The sequence below is a fragment of the Anarhichas minor genome, unplaced genomic scaffold, assembly GCF_050575085.1.
Source record: "Anarhichas minor isolate MPS153535 unplaced genomic scaffold, ASM5057508v1 ptg000012l, whole genome shotgun sequence".
In the NCBI taxonomy this organism is placed as follows: domain Eukaryota; kingdom Metazoa; phylum Chordata; class Actinopteri; order Perciformes; family Anarhichadidae; genus Anarhichas; species Anarhichas minor.
This window is the reverse complement of record NW_027466458.1, coordinates 8,967,501-8,986,011: the sequence shown is the minus strand read 5'-3', so window position 1 is coordinate 8,986,011 and position 18,511 is coordinate 8,967,501.

Here is an 18,511-nt window from a genome sequence, read left to right as displayed (position 1 = left end):
AAAATGATTTTCTCCATCATGGATTTAGTAAGCAATTAGTGAGACAGACAAGGAATTTCGCTTTAACCCGGTGCATCATTCCTGCTTTCAATAGATGGAGGGGGTGGGTGTGGGTGGGGGGGTTGGACTTGAGAGTGGAGTGGAACGTGAAGCGGGGCACAAAGACGAAAGAGGAAGAGGAAGAGTGAGTAAAGTAAAGTTGAAGGGCAGATAGAGACAACGAGATGGCATGACAGGAAAGAAGAATCACAGAATGTTTTGGACGATGCTCGTCTTAGATGTGTGAGTGTGTGAATAAACACCACGTGAGTATATTCATCTCACTCGTAACGCACTGAGACGGCTCTGTGTTTCCACCTCAGGGCTCAGAGTGGCTCTCTGTCTCTGTTAACGTGCCGTTTCCTGTGGAGGCATCATCACATCATATGTCTTTGTTAAGCCACTGAAAACAACAGGTCCTGTCAGAAAACCAGAGCATGACACATGACAAGCTGCAAAAGGAGACGGAGTCAGAAAATACATGCCTGTGTGAGCACATGGTGCATGTGGAAGGCACATTAATGCCGGGATGTCTGTCGCTTGGAATCATTTGTGCAGTTTGTAGGATGGTTCCATCATGAAAACATGATAATGTCAAATTGGCTCTCTCGGAGAAAATTGAAGCAGGGTCATTGCCTTCTTGTGCACAATGTTCCCAGGAAGGACACAAAAATTGATTTTGAGTTTGGCAGAAGTAGTTTTTAGTGTTTATTCTGTTGAGCTTCATGATGTGAGGTGTTTGTTAAAACGCTCTCTCTCCAACTGCATTCATTTAAATTCTACAAATATAATTGCTTGAACCAACAGCGGAACATCAGGCGATGTGGCTGTTTAAACTGCATACCACATATAGTAAATATACAGTCCTAATTATCTTGATGTTATGTTCATTTTCTGGTGAGAGAAATTTCTCCATTTCTCCTCCTTCTGCCCTGTTGGCACTGACTAGAACTAAGCAGGGACCTGATGGGATTTAAGAGTTTACCAGCCATGTCTGCTTAGTGTGGGGCATTCGCTTAGAATAAACAGAGCCTCTGTTTCACTCATTTACTGCCCAAATCCAGAGGATTACCTCAATTGTAATGGGTCTCCATGCTGAGTATCTGGATGAGCCTTTCCAATTTGCACCCAAAATGGTCTTATTAATACTTTCCACTGGACTTAACCAATTGTTGACCCAGACGTTAAGAAACAGCAAGAAATACATTGAGATGCCAAATTACATAAAAGCAATGCTGTTTGATGTTTTGTGTAGAATTTCCTGTTTTTCAGACACGGTGGATTGCAATTATTTAAAACACTTCAAGGCCCACAGGCAATACTCGGCCCCTGCATATATGACACTTAATGTGTCTGCTGCACACCTGCTCCTCTTGTGCACATCACTGCCCTGCTCGCTCTGAGCCCAGCTCCACTACATGTTCTCATCAAGCAAAGCAAAGACTAAAAACTAAATTATGCAGCGAACAGTTATGTCTATTATATTACAGGAAATGGGGACATATAGTCTGAAATAATATTTCTCTACAAAAAGTATGAAATGCTGCTTTGGCATTTATTAGGTTAGGTGCAATCTCATTTTTATTTTAAGCTTTTAAAGATAATGATAAAATAGCTAACCCTAGAGACTGAAAACAGAAAACAGAAACAAGCCTAACCTTCCAAGTTAGAAAATATCTACTAATTCTAACACAAAGAGAAATGTAGAACTAACAATTTGTCTTTTTTTAGGGAGCCAATCCTTGTTGCCTGGCAAGTGCCTTGCCACTGTTTGCTAATAAAGACTTCCTCACAAACAGACCTCAGGCAGTTCGGATTGGCAGCCAAACCTCTTTCACTCTAGTGTTGAACACCGGAGCCCCCCAGGGCTGTGTGCTCAGCCCCCTCCTGTTCACGCTGTACACCCACGACTGCTACCCCAAACATGAAGACAACTCCGTTGTGAAGTTTGTAGATGACACTACCGCCATCGGCCGGATTACAAATAATAATGATACTTAATATAGAGAGGAAATCAACAACCTGAGTGTTGCTCAGAGAACATCCTACTGCTCAACGTCAGTAAAACCAAGAGCTGATTGTTGATTTTAGAAAAAGGGAGGCGAAGACGCACACCTCTGTCTACATCAGTGGAGCTGAGGTGGAGCAAGTTAGCAGCTTCAAGTTCCTGGGAATCAGCGTCACAAACAGACATGGTCATCACACTTCTCCATCCTGGTGAAGGAAGCTCATAAAAGGCTGTATTTCTTAAGGAAACTTAAGAAAGCAAAATTCCCGTGCCAAGTTCTTGTCAACTTTTACAGCGGAGAAATAGAAAGCATCCTGACTGCAAACATTACAAACTGGCATGGGATGTGTCCGGCCTGAGATGAGCTAAAGGGATATTAAAAGACAATACTCACCCCGGCCACAACCTGTTCACCCTGCTGCCGTCTGGAAAGAAGATACAGATAACGGCTTCTTTCCTCTGGCTGTGAGACTCCTTCATTCATCCTCCACCCTCCATATAGAATGTCGTTTGTTTGTTTTCTTTCCTATGTAGCAAATTGGGACTCCAATCTAAATTTCGTTGTGCAGCCCTGTCATACAATGACAAATAAAACCCAATTAACCTCGTAAATAATTAGCATGACACTTCCTGAAAAACAGAAACATGTGTCAATGTTGTATTACTGTTTGTGTACAGATTTAAAACATTTGATGAGATATGTAATTGTATGAGCACTAGGGTGTGGTAGGCATATTTTTTATTTGAAAAACAGAGCCAGGCTGTTTCCTTTCCTTTCCTTCCAGGTTTTATGCTAAGCTAAGCTAATGACAGACATGATAGTGGTACTGATTACAAATTGAATAAGCACATTTCTCCAAATGGCTAACTACTTTTTAAACTAGTTGACAAAACAATTCAACAAATGGAGTTTTACTATTCTGAGGATTAAAAATGAATTCATGTTTTTTATTTATAATTGCATCTGTTATAAAATATTTGTATTTGAACAAAACTGGATATTGGTGGAATTGATGTTTTGCCTCAGGAATATGCCTACTGCACATTACATTGCATTACAGCCACCGTTCTACAATATATCTATATTACAATAAAGCATTACACGGCTCAAGAGCTTTCTGAGCAGTCAGCCTATCGCATGTTTAAACTACATACTGTACCTCTGTTATATGAACTGGCTTTGATCTGCTGATACTTAAATACTTTGGCCGACAGTGTATGTGCATGGGGGGGGGGGGGGGGGGGTAGTTTTTGTAATACTGTCGGCCATATTTTGGGACAAATTTATATTTACACTTCACAACATGTAATTGGGGATTTATTTCTTGTATAATTAGGGACACAACTGGTGTACCTCATTTAGTTCCAGTGCAGTTGCAGTGAGTCCAATGTCAAATAGCTTCTGCACCCTAATTGGGGTTAGCTTAAGGTGTGCATGTGTGTGTTCTTGTATATTTTACAAGAAGGGGCCCAAAATATTATTTTTAACCAACAGAGTAAGGGCAACGGTTAGACTTAGACCTTTAGCTTTGATGGTTGAGGGTTAGGGTAAGGGACTAGTGATGGTTGAGGGTTAGGGTAAGGGACTAGTGATGGTTGAGGGTTAGGGTAAGGGACTAGTGATGGTTGAGGGTTAGGGTAAGGGACTAGTGATGGTTGAGGGTTAGGGTAAGGGACTAGTGATGGTTGAGGGTTAGGGTAAGGGACTAGGGAATGCATTATGTCATTGAGGGTCATCACAAAGAGAGAAGTACAGGTGTGTGTGTGTGTGCAGAGAGATATTTTGGAGAATAAACACTTAATAGGAAGGTGCCAGCAATCAAATTTATCCCTTATGTTTACAAAGATCAAAACAGTCCTGACTCAATTTTGACTCTGCCCCTAATAAGCTGTTGCGACACAGCAGAAGGCTTCATTGCACCACAGACACACACACACATATGCTCATACACAAATACCTTTTACCCAAACCAACAACACAGACACACACTCAGGGACGATAAACCGACCAACTGTCCCGCTGTCTATTTAGCAATGTTGGGTTTTGTCCACTGTAAGAGAGACAATGGCTCAGGCCAGTCTGCAGGACAAAAGGCAACAGAAGTCCGGGAGGTGGGCAGTCAGAGGGTTGTGTTCTGTTCATAATGGGGAGGAGGCTGCTGGCATTCAACCTCATGGACCAGGGCCACAGAAACAGATGTGAAGGAGGGAGCGGGTTGGGGTGGTGGTGGTGGTGATGTGCGGGGGCAGGAAGCTGGGACTGAGAGTAATTTGGTGGCAGAGAAAAGCACAGAATATAAGAATGAGAAAGCAATGGGACATAAAATAGATGATAGTCAAGCAGCGATATAGAACGGCAATGCAGGGCTGAGAAGGGAAATGATAGTCACAGATGCTAAGCACACAACAAAGAGAAAAAGTAGGAAGAGCGACTGTAAGTTTTGAAAAAAAATGGAGAAAGAATGAGCTAATATGTTAGTGTTCTAGAGGAATAACGCAGGCTTGAATTTAGACGGAGAGAGAGGAAACTGGGCTGAGTGGGAAAGAGGAAGCAAAGAGGGGCAGAGGCTGTGAACGTGAAAGGGGTCTTTGTTTCCCTCAGGCTCTGTTATGACGCCAGAGTCCAATCCATTCATTCTAAATGGCAACGGCAGCGAGCCACCAAACACACACACACGTAACGTAGATGACAGAGCACAATCACACCTCTCTCCCATTCTCGCTGCTCTCATCTTGCAGCTCATCCCCCCCCCCCAGGCTACTGCCAATTCAGATAAACACACTCACACACGCACACACACATGATCAGCAGATAGTTTCGTGCTGTGGTGAATATGCCTCCTCGTAGCCTTATCTATCTTATGCAACGCTGTGTAATAGTGTGACCATTATGGAGCAGTGGTGATGGCTGCACTGGGTTAGTGGGTGCAGAGCTGGCAGCAATCCCTCACGTCTCCATCGCTCCGGCTTGGCCTATTTCCTCTGCTTTCTACTCCTTGCTGTTTCACAGTCCTTTAGCTGCTTGCTGTCATTAAAGTCAGAGGCACTTACATGTATATGTGCTATTATTGATGTCAGAGGCTCTTATCGGGAAAATTGGTTCTCATTTAAATAAGAGGCACTTTATAAGCAGCACTTTTGTCGACACTTGCTTATCTGCATTATCAGCATAGGATTAGAGGGACGCAAATTGTTGGATCAGAACTGTGTGGATTGTTGCTATCATTAATAGCACACTTGTGCAATTTCATGCAAAGCCGGCGAGGATATAAAACATTTTAACCAACTTTAGCGCACACACACACGCACACACACACGCACACACACACACGCGCACACACACACACACACACACACACAGAAAATGCACGTTTACATGAAAAACTTCAGAAGCAATATAGGAATAGTTGGTAACACTCCCTGACCTGCTACCTCACTGCATGCTCCCTGCTTTGGCTGTCAGATGTGGTTAATGAGAATCTGTCTCCTCCCGTAGACCTGTGTTCCTATGAAGAACAGCCTGCTGGGACACACACACACTGGTACATATACACACACACAGACACATGCATAGGACCCCGAGAGCCCTGTCATCACACAGAGAGGGACCTGCTGGCCTATTGTAGATCCCTGTGTCACAGGGATCACCTCATATCCCGCGCGTACACACAGCACACAGCGAGCTATTCCAAGTCACATGCATGCATACACACACAAAGTCATAAGCCTTTGTAAGCACACATTTTGACTTATTTTGTACATGTGCTTTCTCTTCAGCTCTCATTTTAATCATAGCTCTGCCCCCACAACCCCCTTACACCCCCACGTCTCTTTCATTTTCTCACTCACTCTCTCTTAATCCCCCCTAACATTCATCTTGCTAATGCCCCCATCATCCAAACACCAGCAGCCCTCTTCTTTCTGCAACTGAACAACCCCCCCCCCTCCAACTTCTCCATGGCTTCTGCTCTCCCATTCAGCCTGGCTTGTCCCCATGTATTCATAGACATCACTGATGGAGTGGGGAGTCTTTGTGAGCGGGTCAGCCTCCTATAACCCCCCCTCTGACCCCACCTTCTACTCAAACACACACACATTCGAGCACACACACACACGCTGGATCCTTCTCACTTGCCATATGGCATGGGCAATGTAGGGCTAACAAAAGAAAGCTAAGGAGGTGTCAGAGAGGTTTGTATGTGTGTGTGTGTGTGTGTGTGTGTGTGTGTGTGTGTGTGTGTGTGTGCGTTGCATCAAAAGAAGACTAAGCAGCCAGCCATGGGCCAGGGTCCAATAGATGAAATTGATTTCTATTTTGGTTTTCTTGGATGCCGAAAGGAGGAGGGGACTTTCCACCTTTTCTTCCTGCCGTCAAACTCATTGGCTCAATGAAGAGTAATGAGAGAAGGCCCTGATTGGAGCACAATGAGGGCACACTTGATGGACTGCTTAGCAATGCAGATATATCTTCATCACACGAGTGGATTTGTTGTTGACAACAATGCCAGCATCGTCATTGTGTCATCATTGGGATTTTTGGCTTCACAATGTCGTCATTGACACCATCTTCATCCTCAGTCTTCATTCTTATAGTTTGGTGTAAGAATGGCACCTGTCTCCAAATGGCAGTCACCATCTGTCTCCAAGAGAGAGTTTGTTTTATCTTATTTTATTATATTTGATTCATCTCCATGTAACCTTTGAGTTATTCGCTGAGACCTGAGAATACGGTGACAATGGACTGAAGTATTTATTTCAATACAGTTACTTCAGAAATGCATGAAATGTGTCATCATTCAGTGTGAACGTGTGTTCTATGCAGTGTTTCAGGTGCTAAAGTATGAATGAGGAAAGAGTTCATGGATTTTGGAAAATGTGGTCATTGAATACACTTTGTGTGAAAGAAATGCAAAAGGCTTCAAATTCTGTTTCACCGACTGTGTGAATAGTTTTGACAAAGTGAAGAATGTTTGTTAGCAATTGAAAATAACTGTAATAGAGTTTCATCACATAAAAACAAGGGAACGTTTTCATAACCTACAATTTCAAATGATCTTTTTAAACATCACAGAATGGAAGAATAAACATCTAAATCACCGTATCAAACACTAAGGGGACTCCATCACATTCCATTCCTATTGTTGGACTCATAATGGACGGGTTTTAAAACAATGTAATCAAATCGATGCAGCAAAACCAGAGATACCGTCTCTTTATTCTATGCAGTCTCACCCAACCGCCAACAGTTAACCACATGTAAACCTTCAACATACTACACAGATGGTGTCTGTGGCGACATCATAGTGAAGGTGGGAGCTTCTACCAAAACAGCAAAATATGACAAGTATGAGATCATATTGCTCATACATAACACCACCTTTAACAGAATCAATGCATGATGTACGTGCATGTTTTTAATCTTGAAAACCAAACATGTAAGCTCATCTTACATTTGAGCAGAAAAAAAAATGTATTTAAAACCAGCATACTTCATTTGTATTCATTGTTTTGTTTAAGTTTAATATTTATCTGCAATTCTGCACAGTAACAGCCTCAAAGCGCTGCATTGGAGGGGCTCCTGCCAACATAAATCACAGTGAAGGTTTTAAAAGGTTTGGGAACCACTACTTTCATCGCACCTTTTTTCTGTTCTCGTCAGAAAAGTAGTCATTGTTTGTATTTTGTTGCTCAGATAAGCCAAGCAAACATGCCTGCATCCCACCTACAGGAGAGGAAAGCGTGTATGTGTGTGTCCACAGCGGGGCAAGCCTCATGCCCTATTTCAGTCAGGCCTGATATGATCAGACGTCAGATCGTGAGCTCCTCGTCTCTCTCTGGCCCTTGGCGTTTCTGCTCAGAGGTGAGAAAAGGTCTAAACGCTGACATAGTGCAACAGTGCCTTTGATACCCAGCTTGTGCGCCATAAAGATACAGATCCACTGGAAACAAGCCTCAACCAATCCAGGTGATATTACATTGAAAGAAAATGGGGAATTATGCTGCAGGAATAAAGGGAGGAAGGTGAAGTGGGCTTCAACATACTTGCTGTATGAAAATGCTCTGAAAGGTACATGAATACATAAGAAGATGCTTTTGTGAGATCGCTTTGAAGGAGCTCAGGCAGTTCGTGATGCAAGGTCAACAGGATAACCTTTTGAAGATGTTTGGTACTTGTAAATGAATAAGATCACACTTAAATGTCTTCTCTAAGCTATAAATCAAATAACTGTACTTTGATGAAACGCATCAAAGCTGGTGTTAATAGTGACATTCTAACCCAATTTATAAAAAACAGCATTTTATGTATAAACATTGGCACCAAACATCATCTACTGTTTTAAATCAGTCAATTCTGAGATGAGTCGACTGCTTGGGACTAATCTACGTCATGAAATATAAGAACGTTCGCTGTAATCAGACCCCCCCATGGCCTGTCCCAGCTTACATTAGCTTGCTAATCCTGCCATGTTTTATGCTAACGTTACAATGGTTACAGAGAGTGAGTGGATCAGTGGGCTGGTGGTTAACGATAGTGCTGGGTCTATCCTCCCCCCCACTATGAGACCACAGCTGGGAGGAGAGTAGATGGCCGATCCGGACACAGCGGTGCTGGTAGCTATCTGTCATGAGCTCATGTTTCATCCCTCAGAGAAGGCCAAGGTAAGGGAAGTTTTCTAAATCTAAGTCCACCTTTTCTAAGTAGGTGGACTTAGGCCCAAACCTGGAAGTGAAGTAAAACTTAAAGGGGACATATTAACTCCTATCTTTTTAATCTCATAACACGTCAGAACTCCAGCCATTTAAAACCTTTTACCGCATTGCTTTTCCCTATCTGTGCAAGTTTCATCAGGTCCACACAGCAGCTAAACACATTATGTGTCTCCTCATGTAAACAGTTGAGGCTGCTTGAATGATCAACAGGATGTACAGTAACAAACTGATTGGGGCGACTTTGGCTCAGTGGAGCAGAGTCGTCCTTCAATCAAAGGATCCGTGTTTCGATACCCAGCTCTGCTAGTCCATGTTGATGTGTCCTGCGGTGTAGGAATGATAGAGGCCTGATGGGCAGATGGCACCTTGCATGGTAGCCCCTGCTATCAGTGTATGAATGGGTGAATAATGACATGTAGTGTTAAAGCGCTTTGAGTGGTCAGAAGACTATAAAAGCGCTGTACAAGTACAAGTCCATTTACCATGTAACACTCTGATCATAGTAATGTGGCACCTTTAAATAAACTGAGCCTCTCAGCAATCACCACACTTACAGTCTCATCCTCAGAGAGAGAGCGATTACAGACTCTCCTCCGATCATGCCTGTACACAGCGACTCACACACAAAGTCACAAACACAAACATGTTATTGACATACAAAGAAAGTCAGAAATCCAAATGCTCCAAACCATAGTGCTTGTACAGTATAATGTATCTGATTTGATTAGCTGGCGGTGACGCAAGCACAGGATTGGAAACAGCGGAGGGACAGAAATGTGGGGAAAAGAGAAGAAAAGTATTATTCAAGAGGAATGGCAGACTTCACATCGGCTCCAACCCCTTAGATACCCACTCCAGGGATTATTGTTCACATTTCTTATACATTTCACACACATCATGCTATTTATACAAAAACATACTATGTCAATCTGTGATTACTAAGTAGTTTAACTCCCACACAATTTACCTAAATTCAAAGCACTCAGGTGAAAGGAAAGTAGGAACTAAAAAGGATAAATTAGACTTCTAATTAAAACAACAGACAGAACTTGTTTGGCTGATGCAGACAGGGTTCCTGTTCACACATCTTCCCCAGTCTCACTCTTCTTTCTCTCTGCTCATTCCCTTCTCCCTTAATTTAAACAATCGCCTCCGACAGAGAAATCCATTCCTGTTTTCACATACGAGCGACATCTATCAGAAGCTCCAGATAATTTGTGAGCCGTTTATGCCAAAATAGAGCGTCTGACTGTGAAGCATAATGCCACTGCAAGTGGGACACACAAAGTGTAAAGATAGGGGTGCACACATGCGCGCACACAAATCACAGGTCTCATTTAGTTCCCTTTCTATGTTTTAATTAGAGCCGAGGCAGGCTAATCACCTCCTTAGTAGACAGCATCACTAATGAGACGGAGAGGGAGGAGCTGAGAGGGAGGGAGGAGAGAGATACACATAATTGAGAGGAGCAAAGAATACGGATGGTGGAGGGGAAAGTGGCAGAGAAATAAGACATGAGAGGTTGTTAGGAGAAAGTAGATTCGATGGAAGGATGCAGGGAAGGGAGGGAGAGAGGGATGGATATGTGATACAAAGAGAAAAGAGGAATCAAAATACAAGAGAGGGAGAGGTGGGTGGATGAAATAAATAGGGACCATGGAGAGAATGAAGCTTGAGTTGACAACAAACGGATTGACTCAAAGAGAGAGACGGGTCTGGAGAGACACAGAAAGAGAGGGAGGGAAAGAGAGAGGGAGAGAGAGAGGGAGATGGACTTAGAGGAAGCAAACACAAAACAAGAAAAGCTAAGGAAACTTGTAGCGGGAGAGTGAGAGAGAAGCCTGAGAGAAATAATGAGAGTCCCATACCTCCCACAAAGCCAGCCATGTCTGCCATAACCCCCCCTCCCCTCTCTCCCCCACTGACTCTGTGGTTGCTCCTTTCATGCTGTCACCCTGTGTGTCTGAATAGCCTTTTATTATTCATCAGTCTGGGCAGGTCACGGGGTCATCGCAAGGCCCACCACCCTGCCACCAGCAAACATCCAAACACTCTCGAACGTGACCCCGCGCATTCTCGCGCAAGCACACAAAAGAGAAATGAAGAAGCTATTTGTGGACGCAAACGCACACAAAAGTGTGAAATGGCGGCTGGTAAGCCCTCAAAGCTGTGCTACCTTCATTTACGGTGAGCTGACAACCTGTGACAGTCCCTGATGCATTCATTATAACACTTGTCCACCCATTGCTAGGCTATGATATCTATCTGTGCAATGCATCCGCAGCGCTGGGAGCTGTGGCTGCGTTGGTGCGTGTATGTGAAGGTATATGTCTGTTTGTGTGTGACAGGAAGAAAACAGAGATAACAGTAGCCTGGTGGTATCAGCTCCATCTTATCTCCTACACAGCCAGAAGCAGGTATACAAGCTAATTGGAAAGTGCCAGACACACAGCAGACTGGTGGAACACACGCTCTCCCTTCCAGCGAGCCAGGCAGACAAGAGAATTGGCAGCTTGAGAGAGAATAAGAGAAACAGGGTAGAAACAATTGATGGGAGAGACCGACATGATACAGCGAAAATGAGACAAAAGGGAGAAGAAGTGGAGGTAGGAATGACAAAACAAGAGGAAGAGATAGAGGTGGAGATGGAGATAGAGACGGGGGGGGGGGAATTGCAGGGAAGACAGCAGAGCGCCCAGATTCAATATCACCAAGACAAACGGTAAATAAGGCACAGTTCACTTCTGAGATACCACAGGCGTTGTGCCTATTCAGTCTGTAACTGTATTGTCAGCACTGAGCGAAGACAAAATAGGAAAGCAAACAGCATCTCCTGCATTACGCTACCGTGATGCAGGAGTGTGCTACGCGTGTGCTTCTTTCCACTCCACTTGGTAATGAGTCACTCTATCAAATCCGCTCTCAAATGCCAGGCCCGGCGTATTAACAATGTGACATCTCGTCCTGTACACTTTCCCTGCGATGTGTTTGCAATAGATGTCACAGTCGATCCAAAACAAGTCAGCGCAGGCCAAACAACAGACATCAGGGCTGTTCACACATACAGGCTGACGTGGCTCGAGCCGCTGCCCTCCTTGGCCCTGTTTGGCTCAAGTATCCCCCTGGACCACACACATTTATTTTATCAGATAATTCTACTTTTTAAAGGAACAATCCAGTGTATCTCAACCTGGTGTATTTCCCATGTGGCAATTATGACTCTACTTGTGCTAACTGTGCACTCGCCACCACACCTGTTATCGGTAAAACCAAGACTCGCACAAAACTACCTGTAGTCCGTTATATCTGCTCTCGTTCTTTACCACCTTTCCTGTCCGGGATAGGCAGAAACCTTGAATGTCAAGAACTGTTACTATTTAAAAAAAAATTTTAATATATTTGAACGATGCTTCGAAGCAACAAGCCCCCGTCACTCCATCTTTCCAAGCCGGTAATGGTCCCGAGGGGATCCTCCCACAACAAATCCCAGCAGCTTTACCTTCTGCTCTGCCGTGAGCGACAATATGAGGTTTGAATTTGAATTTGAGGATCTGATTGAGTTTGAGATTTAGTCACAAGCTATTTCTTTCTAGTTTTCATTGGTTAAATGTTAGTTAAACCCACAGACAGAGATTAATGACAAAAATATATACATTTGGAGATACAAGGTTTCTGAGGTTCGGAGAGCGGGCCGATTGCTTGGCTACCCAAACTTCTGCTCGCTCATCGTTTGTTGACTCCAGGAAAGTAAAGAACAGTTTGGTTGTATTGTTGGCATATCCAGGATCCAGCAGAAGGGAACTGCAGCCGTGGCCAGTAGAGGACCACATGCTGGATTTGGTCCGTACAGCGCTGAAGCCCCGCCCCTAATGCTGCACAAAGAGCTATTGCTTGTTTATTCAAAGTTTATTGAAACCGATCATGTCACATGTCCAAATTGCACGTTAGTGAACTAACTAGATCGGATGATTAGTTCTCAAGCAATGCAAAGGACACATACAGACAGACCTGATAAACCTTGCTTCATAGTTAGATATAGCTCTCATATTGAGTGTTGCAAGTAACATAATGATGGAATTGGACTTTGCTTTTCTATGTGTAAGAAACAATACATTTATCATGCTAACATCAGGGACGGTAACAATACAGTGTGTGCCCTGTTCCAAATGGCTGTGCACGTCCCTGCCACACGTTATTCCACTAAAGGATGTCTTGCAGAGCTGTATTTCCATCTCTCAGTCTTTCCATCATCATGGAGTCATCATGATGAATCCCCTCACAATGAATCATCAGACCCTGATCAGTCATTGCACGAGGCTAGGAGCAGGTAGAAGTTGTGATAATGGTTATTGATTCGTGCTCTGGCACACTGTGTCCTGTCTTGTTTTCGTTACAGATGAAATCCACCGTCCCTCCAATGCTGCCTCATGTGCTCACTGGAGAGGAATGTGTGGGAGGAAGATGTTAAACTGAAGGTAGCTATTGCTATACATAAAATCAAACATTAAATAAAGCTGGTGCTGATGATGCGCTGCATGTGGGAATTCATTTAGCTGATGATGATGGATGCTTGTTGCTAAAAAAAGATGAAATACAGAGGGCATGATAATCAACAAAATGTGCTTGTATGTATTTCGATTTCTCCTGTTTCCATGTTGCAAGCGTAATTGTGTGTAACCTGACTTTGTAGCAGCATGTGTTTGTTTTGTGCTTGCGCTCTCCCTCCTCTCCTCTACTGCCTTTGACGAGGCCCCTGGGAGCGACGGTTTGCATTCAGCGTGCTGTTTTCCTGTATCAGAGTTTGTCGAAACTTAAACCGTGAGAGAGCCTCCTTGCCATTTGCTTTTTCTTTGGCACAGGGAAAAGCTCTGATGTGAATGAATTGCTTGTTAGCTGAGAGCAGCCAATAATACCAGCCTTTAGTGACGCAAACCTGACAAGACTCGTCTGATGATTAGCCACAGTGATAAATGTTTTGAGAATGCAGAATACACTGGATGAATAAATAAATGCTTATTTTGCAGTTTCTGCTACATCCCTAATCACTTTGCATATTAAAAGGTTTTTTGACACTTATTTGACATTTTTCTCTCTTCATCAAACCATTATGGTATCAAAGAGTTTGGAAATAATTGCCCTCCAGGTTAATAAGCATGGATGATCTTAACAGTTCAGTTTTGAAGGATAATGTATTGGCAGAGTCGTCCATATCTCTGGAATGATTGGCAGTAATCAGACAGTCATGTCATGTGATGAATACACTCAGGCGAGGAGATACAATCAATAACACGCAGGTGTGTTTGCTTTAATTGTCAAGAGAATGAGGAGTTAAATTGTCGAAAATTGGACACACTCCGTGAAATGTCATTTCTTCATCCGTCTTTCGTTCTATCCATCCATCATCCCTCAGTCAACTTTTTCCATATTTTGTACATTTTGTATTTTCTTGTCTGTCTTTCCAGTCATCCGTTGCGAGTGTTCCTCCCCTTCCCTCTCCCTCTGCAACTCGCTGCTTGCTGAGCTGATTGAACATTTGCTGTTCTCTGTTTGGATTCAGTCCCAAATCCCCTGCATAAACTTGAAAGACTGTGTTAAGCATTCCTCAATAGAGTCCAACAGCTTGTGAAATATGTGGTCATTTGTTCATGTTTGCAACAAGGTTCCCTCCCAGCACAGACATGATTGTGTAAATCCACTTCATCTCCCTACTTTGAATAACCTTTCCCAAGGTCTTTTTTCAGATCAAATGAAGAAGAGCCCAGGTGCAAATAGGCTGCTGTATCACCAATGGATACTCCAAACACTGCAACACGAGTTACACACGCACTCCAGCATCCCAGCACTCTCAAGGCTGTCACAAATCAATCCGCAGTTGTGTTTGAATGAAGTAAAGGTGAGAAGTGGAGTGTGTGAATGAGAGTGGGAAGAGGTTTTAGTCATGAACATCTGAGGGGCCAGAGGGTCCACTGGAGGAGTCGCCATCTTTTTTCCCCTCTCTGCTCCACTCCTACGCCTCTCCCTCCTCCCTCCTCCCTCCCACCTTCATTTCTCTTCTGTTGACACTCTCAATTCCTTCTTTGCCCCCCCCCCCCCAGTATCTAATTCCACGCTCCCTTCCAACCCCACCTTTGCCCCCTTCCCCTATCTTTTAACACCACCCTCCCTTTGAGCAGCTACTTCTACACTTCTACGCCCCTTCCTTCCACCTCTCTGCGTCTTCTTCCCTTCGTCCAGGCTTTTATCGAGCCCCGACATATTTCAACTTTTGCCTCCACCTCTCCACGCTCCCGGCGCTTCATCATCCCTCTCCTGTTCTTTCCCTTGCTCTTTCAACCCTTTACTCCCCACTTTATCATGCCCCCCCCCCCCCCCCCCCCCCCCCCCCCATCCATTCCCCCATTCCACAGCTGTCAGCTCTCGGAACCACAGGAACCGTAAATCTGGTGCAACCCCGGGAATTGGGTCACAGGGGGACACTTAAACATGTAACACTCAAGTGAGGGAACTAACCGCTGCCGGAAAATCGCATTGCACACATACACTTACATCAGCACACACACACACACACTTTTATGAATGTCTGGGCTTTAAACAGAACAGTCGAAGTATAGCTCTGTGTTATTACAGCTCATGTTCTTACCTCTAATCAATCAAAGTCGTTAGGATTTGTGCGCAGGGGAAACAACCAGGTCTTTGTGTCACCCAGACCAGGCAATGCTGCAGCACTTTCTCTGTTCCTGGTTTCCTCCTGTGTAAACCTATAGGGTCTAGTGTGTGCAAGTCTCTGGAGCTAGTTATGTTGTGTTTATACGTGTGTGTGTGTGTGGGGGGGGGGGGGTCCAAGGACTTCTGGTTTGAGTTAGGCTGTGTGCTCTGTGGCTGATGTCGATATTTGTTCTGCTTCTTTAACACTGTTACTTACGAGCGAACATTTCCTAATTCAAACATGATGGGAAAACGTGCAGAACTCTTTGATTTCTTCTTGAGTCTGCTGTGGCTACACGCACATGACCTCGACCTCATTTCAAGTTCTTAATCAAAACCACTCCGCTGGAAAAAAAGAACGTTTGTCTTTGCATCACTCAAAAGTGGTTTCCCTGCAGTCTTAAGTAGTGCTAATGCAAATGTTCTGATACTTTTCACACACCAGTCCAGTGACATGTTCAAAAAGCAGCTGTCACTGTGTGTTCAAAACAGACATCTTGGCGATGATGGTCGCCCTCCTGTGTAAAAGCTTGGCCTGTCCTCATTACCAGCCTGACACACATGTTCTGTCAAAGAAATTGCACCAAATGGGACCAATTCAGTTTGGATGTGGCGCATCTCCAAAAAAGTTCCTTTTCTAAAACACTAATCTCTGGACCACAAATTAGCTGTCAGTCATCAGCTGTAGACAGACATCGTATCGGGGAAAAGGCAGTTCCCAACAAATCAACAACACGTCAATCAAACACACAAACGCATGCTTGGCTATTGACACAAGAAGCGCACACTCGCTGGCCGACACCTGCGTGAACACACACACACACACCGGTAGTTTTGTCTTAAATGTGAAAGCGTTCAGACTAAGAGGCCCAAACTCTGCTTTTCTGCATTAATTCAAGGTGACTCCTGCAAGGCATTAGAGAAAGGATACGGAGCTCAGGGCTCTCAAGATCCCTCCTAATTAATATTCATTTGCAATTTATAATTCCTCACTGAATTGCAATATAATTGTTAAAAGGCTCTCTTATCTCAAAAAAGGAAACCATCTACGAGTCGAGGAAATATATCCAATTGACACTCATCTCTGCAGGTATTAGAGAGTGTATCGGTTGTGTAATGACATTGAAGCATCATTAAATGAATATTTCCACTTTATGCACAAAATCAAAACCAATGACAATGGATGTACGAGGGATGTGGAACAGATTTGTCAGATACACAAAATGTTTTAGTCTTGTCAGCTCCATGCAGTCACCAGTGAACCAGCTGTTAAACAGAGCCAGGGTAGCTGTTTTACCTGGTTCTTCATGCTAAGCTAAGATAATTGTTTCCCGTGTGGATTTACTCCTTTAAAGGATTGTTGTGATTCATTGAACCTGTTTTACCAAATACAACAAATGGTAGCAATTTGTGCACACACTGTTTGGCAATGGATGAACAGTGAAGAGCAATAGTCCGTGTTATAATTCTGAATTCTGTAGAACTTGGGTCCACTGTTCGCTGTTCGGGTCGCTTCAGACAACCAGACGTTTTGAAGCTGGTAAAAGTTAACTTGTCTGAATGGCTGGAGCACAATTACACTTCCATTGCTAACATGTGTGTGCATATTATTGATGATGTCAGCTTTAAATGGGTCTATATATGTGAGATCTAAACATGGTGAAATTAATCAAATAAGTTTCCAACAAACCCCTCTACTATATTGGTTGTGTAGTATTTGTATGAACGCACATATTTCCTGTGCAAAAAGTGGTCATTAGCGCAATTTCCGAAAAAACTGTCGCTTGCCTCATCTGACTTGGAGCGATGTCAGTGTGTCTCCACATGACGGCAATTATTCTGCTGAGTAAGCAAAATTAATTATAGTCGCCATTAAAATAAGACCTAAATTGCAATAAACTGGAATTATCTTTTACGGTATGACTGAAAAATAATGAATATACGTAATTAAAAGGTACTATTGATGTTATGAGACTGAGCCTTATTTACAGAGAGACAGAGTGAGACCGATAGAGAGCGGTTCAGTCCTGAGTGCTGTGCTGCTTATTGTGTGTGAAGCCTTTGTGTTTCTCTGTGCTATGTCTTGGTGGGGCAAAGCACCTTGCTGTCAGTGCCCTTCAGTCATATCAAGTGTGTGTATGTGTGTGTATGTACACATGAACTCAGCTAGGTATGAATCAGAGAGAGAGAATGAGGCCAAGGAAAGAATGACTGGATGATTAGACACCCAAACTGCTCCTTCACTTCATGCAAACAAACCATCCCAAAGACTACAATAGAATAGAAAAGGAGATTCTCATTTGATTTAACAACACAGAAAAAAGGCAACTTCTTCTGGGGGAATGTAACAGCCAAAGCTCAATGCACTGACGGTGCACCAACGCCCATCATCACGGTCCTCAAGAGTAGAATGGAGTAGAATAGTAAATGCATTGGTCAACCATACACTATATCCATGCCAGAGTTTAAATGACACTTTGTACTGGTGCTGCAGAGGAAAGTTATGAATATTTTATACACCTCTCCTAGCGCATAAGTCAGTAAATTCTGTAAAGAAAAGAAGCAATAACAGCCTGTTCTTTTCATTGGGTGCTGGGCTGCGGGACTGGCAGAGCAGTGCAGTAATGCGCCCACTTTAAAGGTGACCAGACACATTCTTTCTTTGCCCCATAGTTCTGCCTGAGCTATAAATTTGTCGCCCAACTGTTGACATCGCTTGCAATATGCTGCGCTCAGGGTGTGATCACCGCATGCACTGCGAGCAAGAACAAGGCAGTGCTCTCTTTCTTGTCTGCCCGGACAGATACACACATCACACACAATGGTGGCCAACGAGTCATGAAGTAATAAAGCTCTATGGACCCCTAATAATAGCAAAGAAAAGGGGGGGAGAGTGAAGAAGAGACTCGGATGAATGACAATCACTGCTCGGGTGTGTGTGTGTGTGTGTGTGTGTGTGTGTGTGTGTGCGTGCAGGGGGAGGTATCAACTTCTCCCTCCAGCAGCAGTGAAAGCAAACTCCCGGTCGCTCTCTGTGCTCCTACTCCT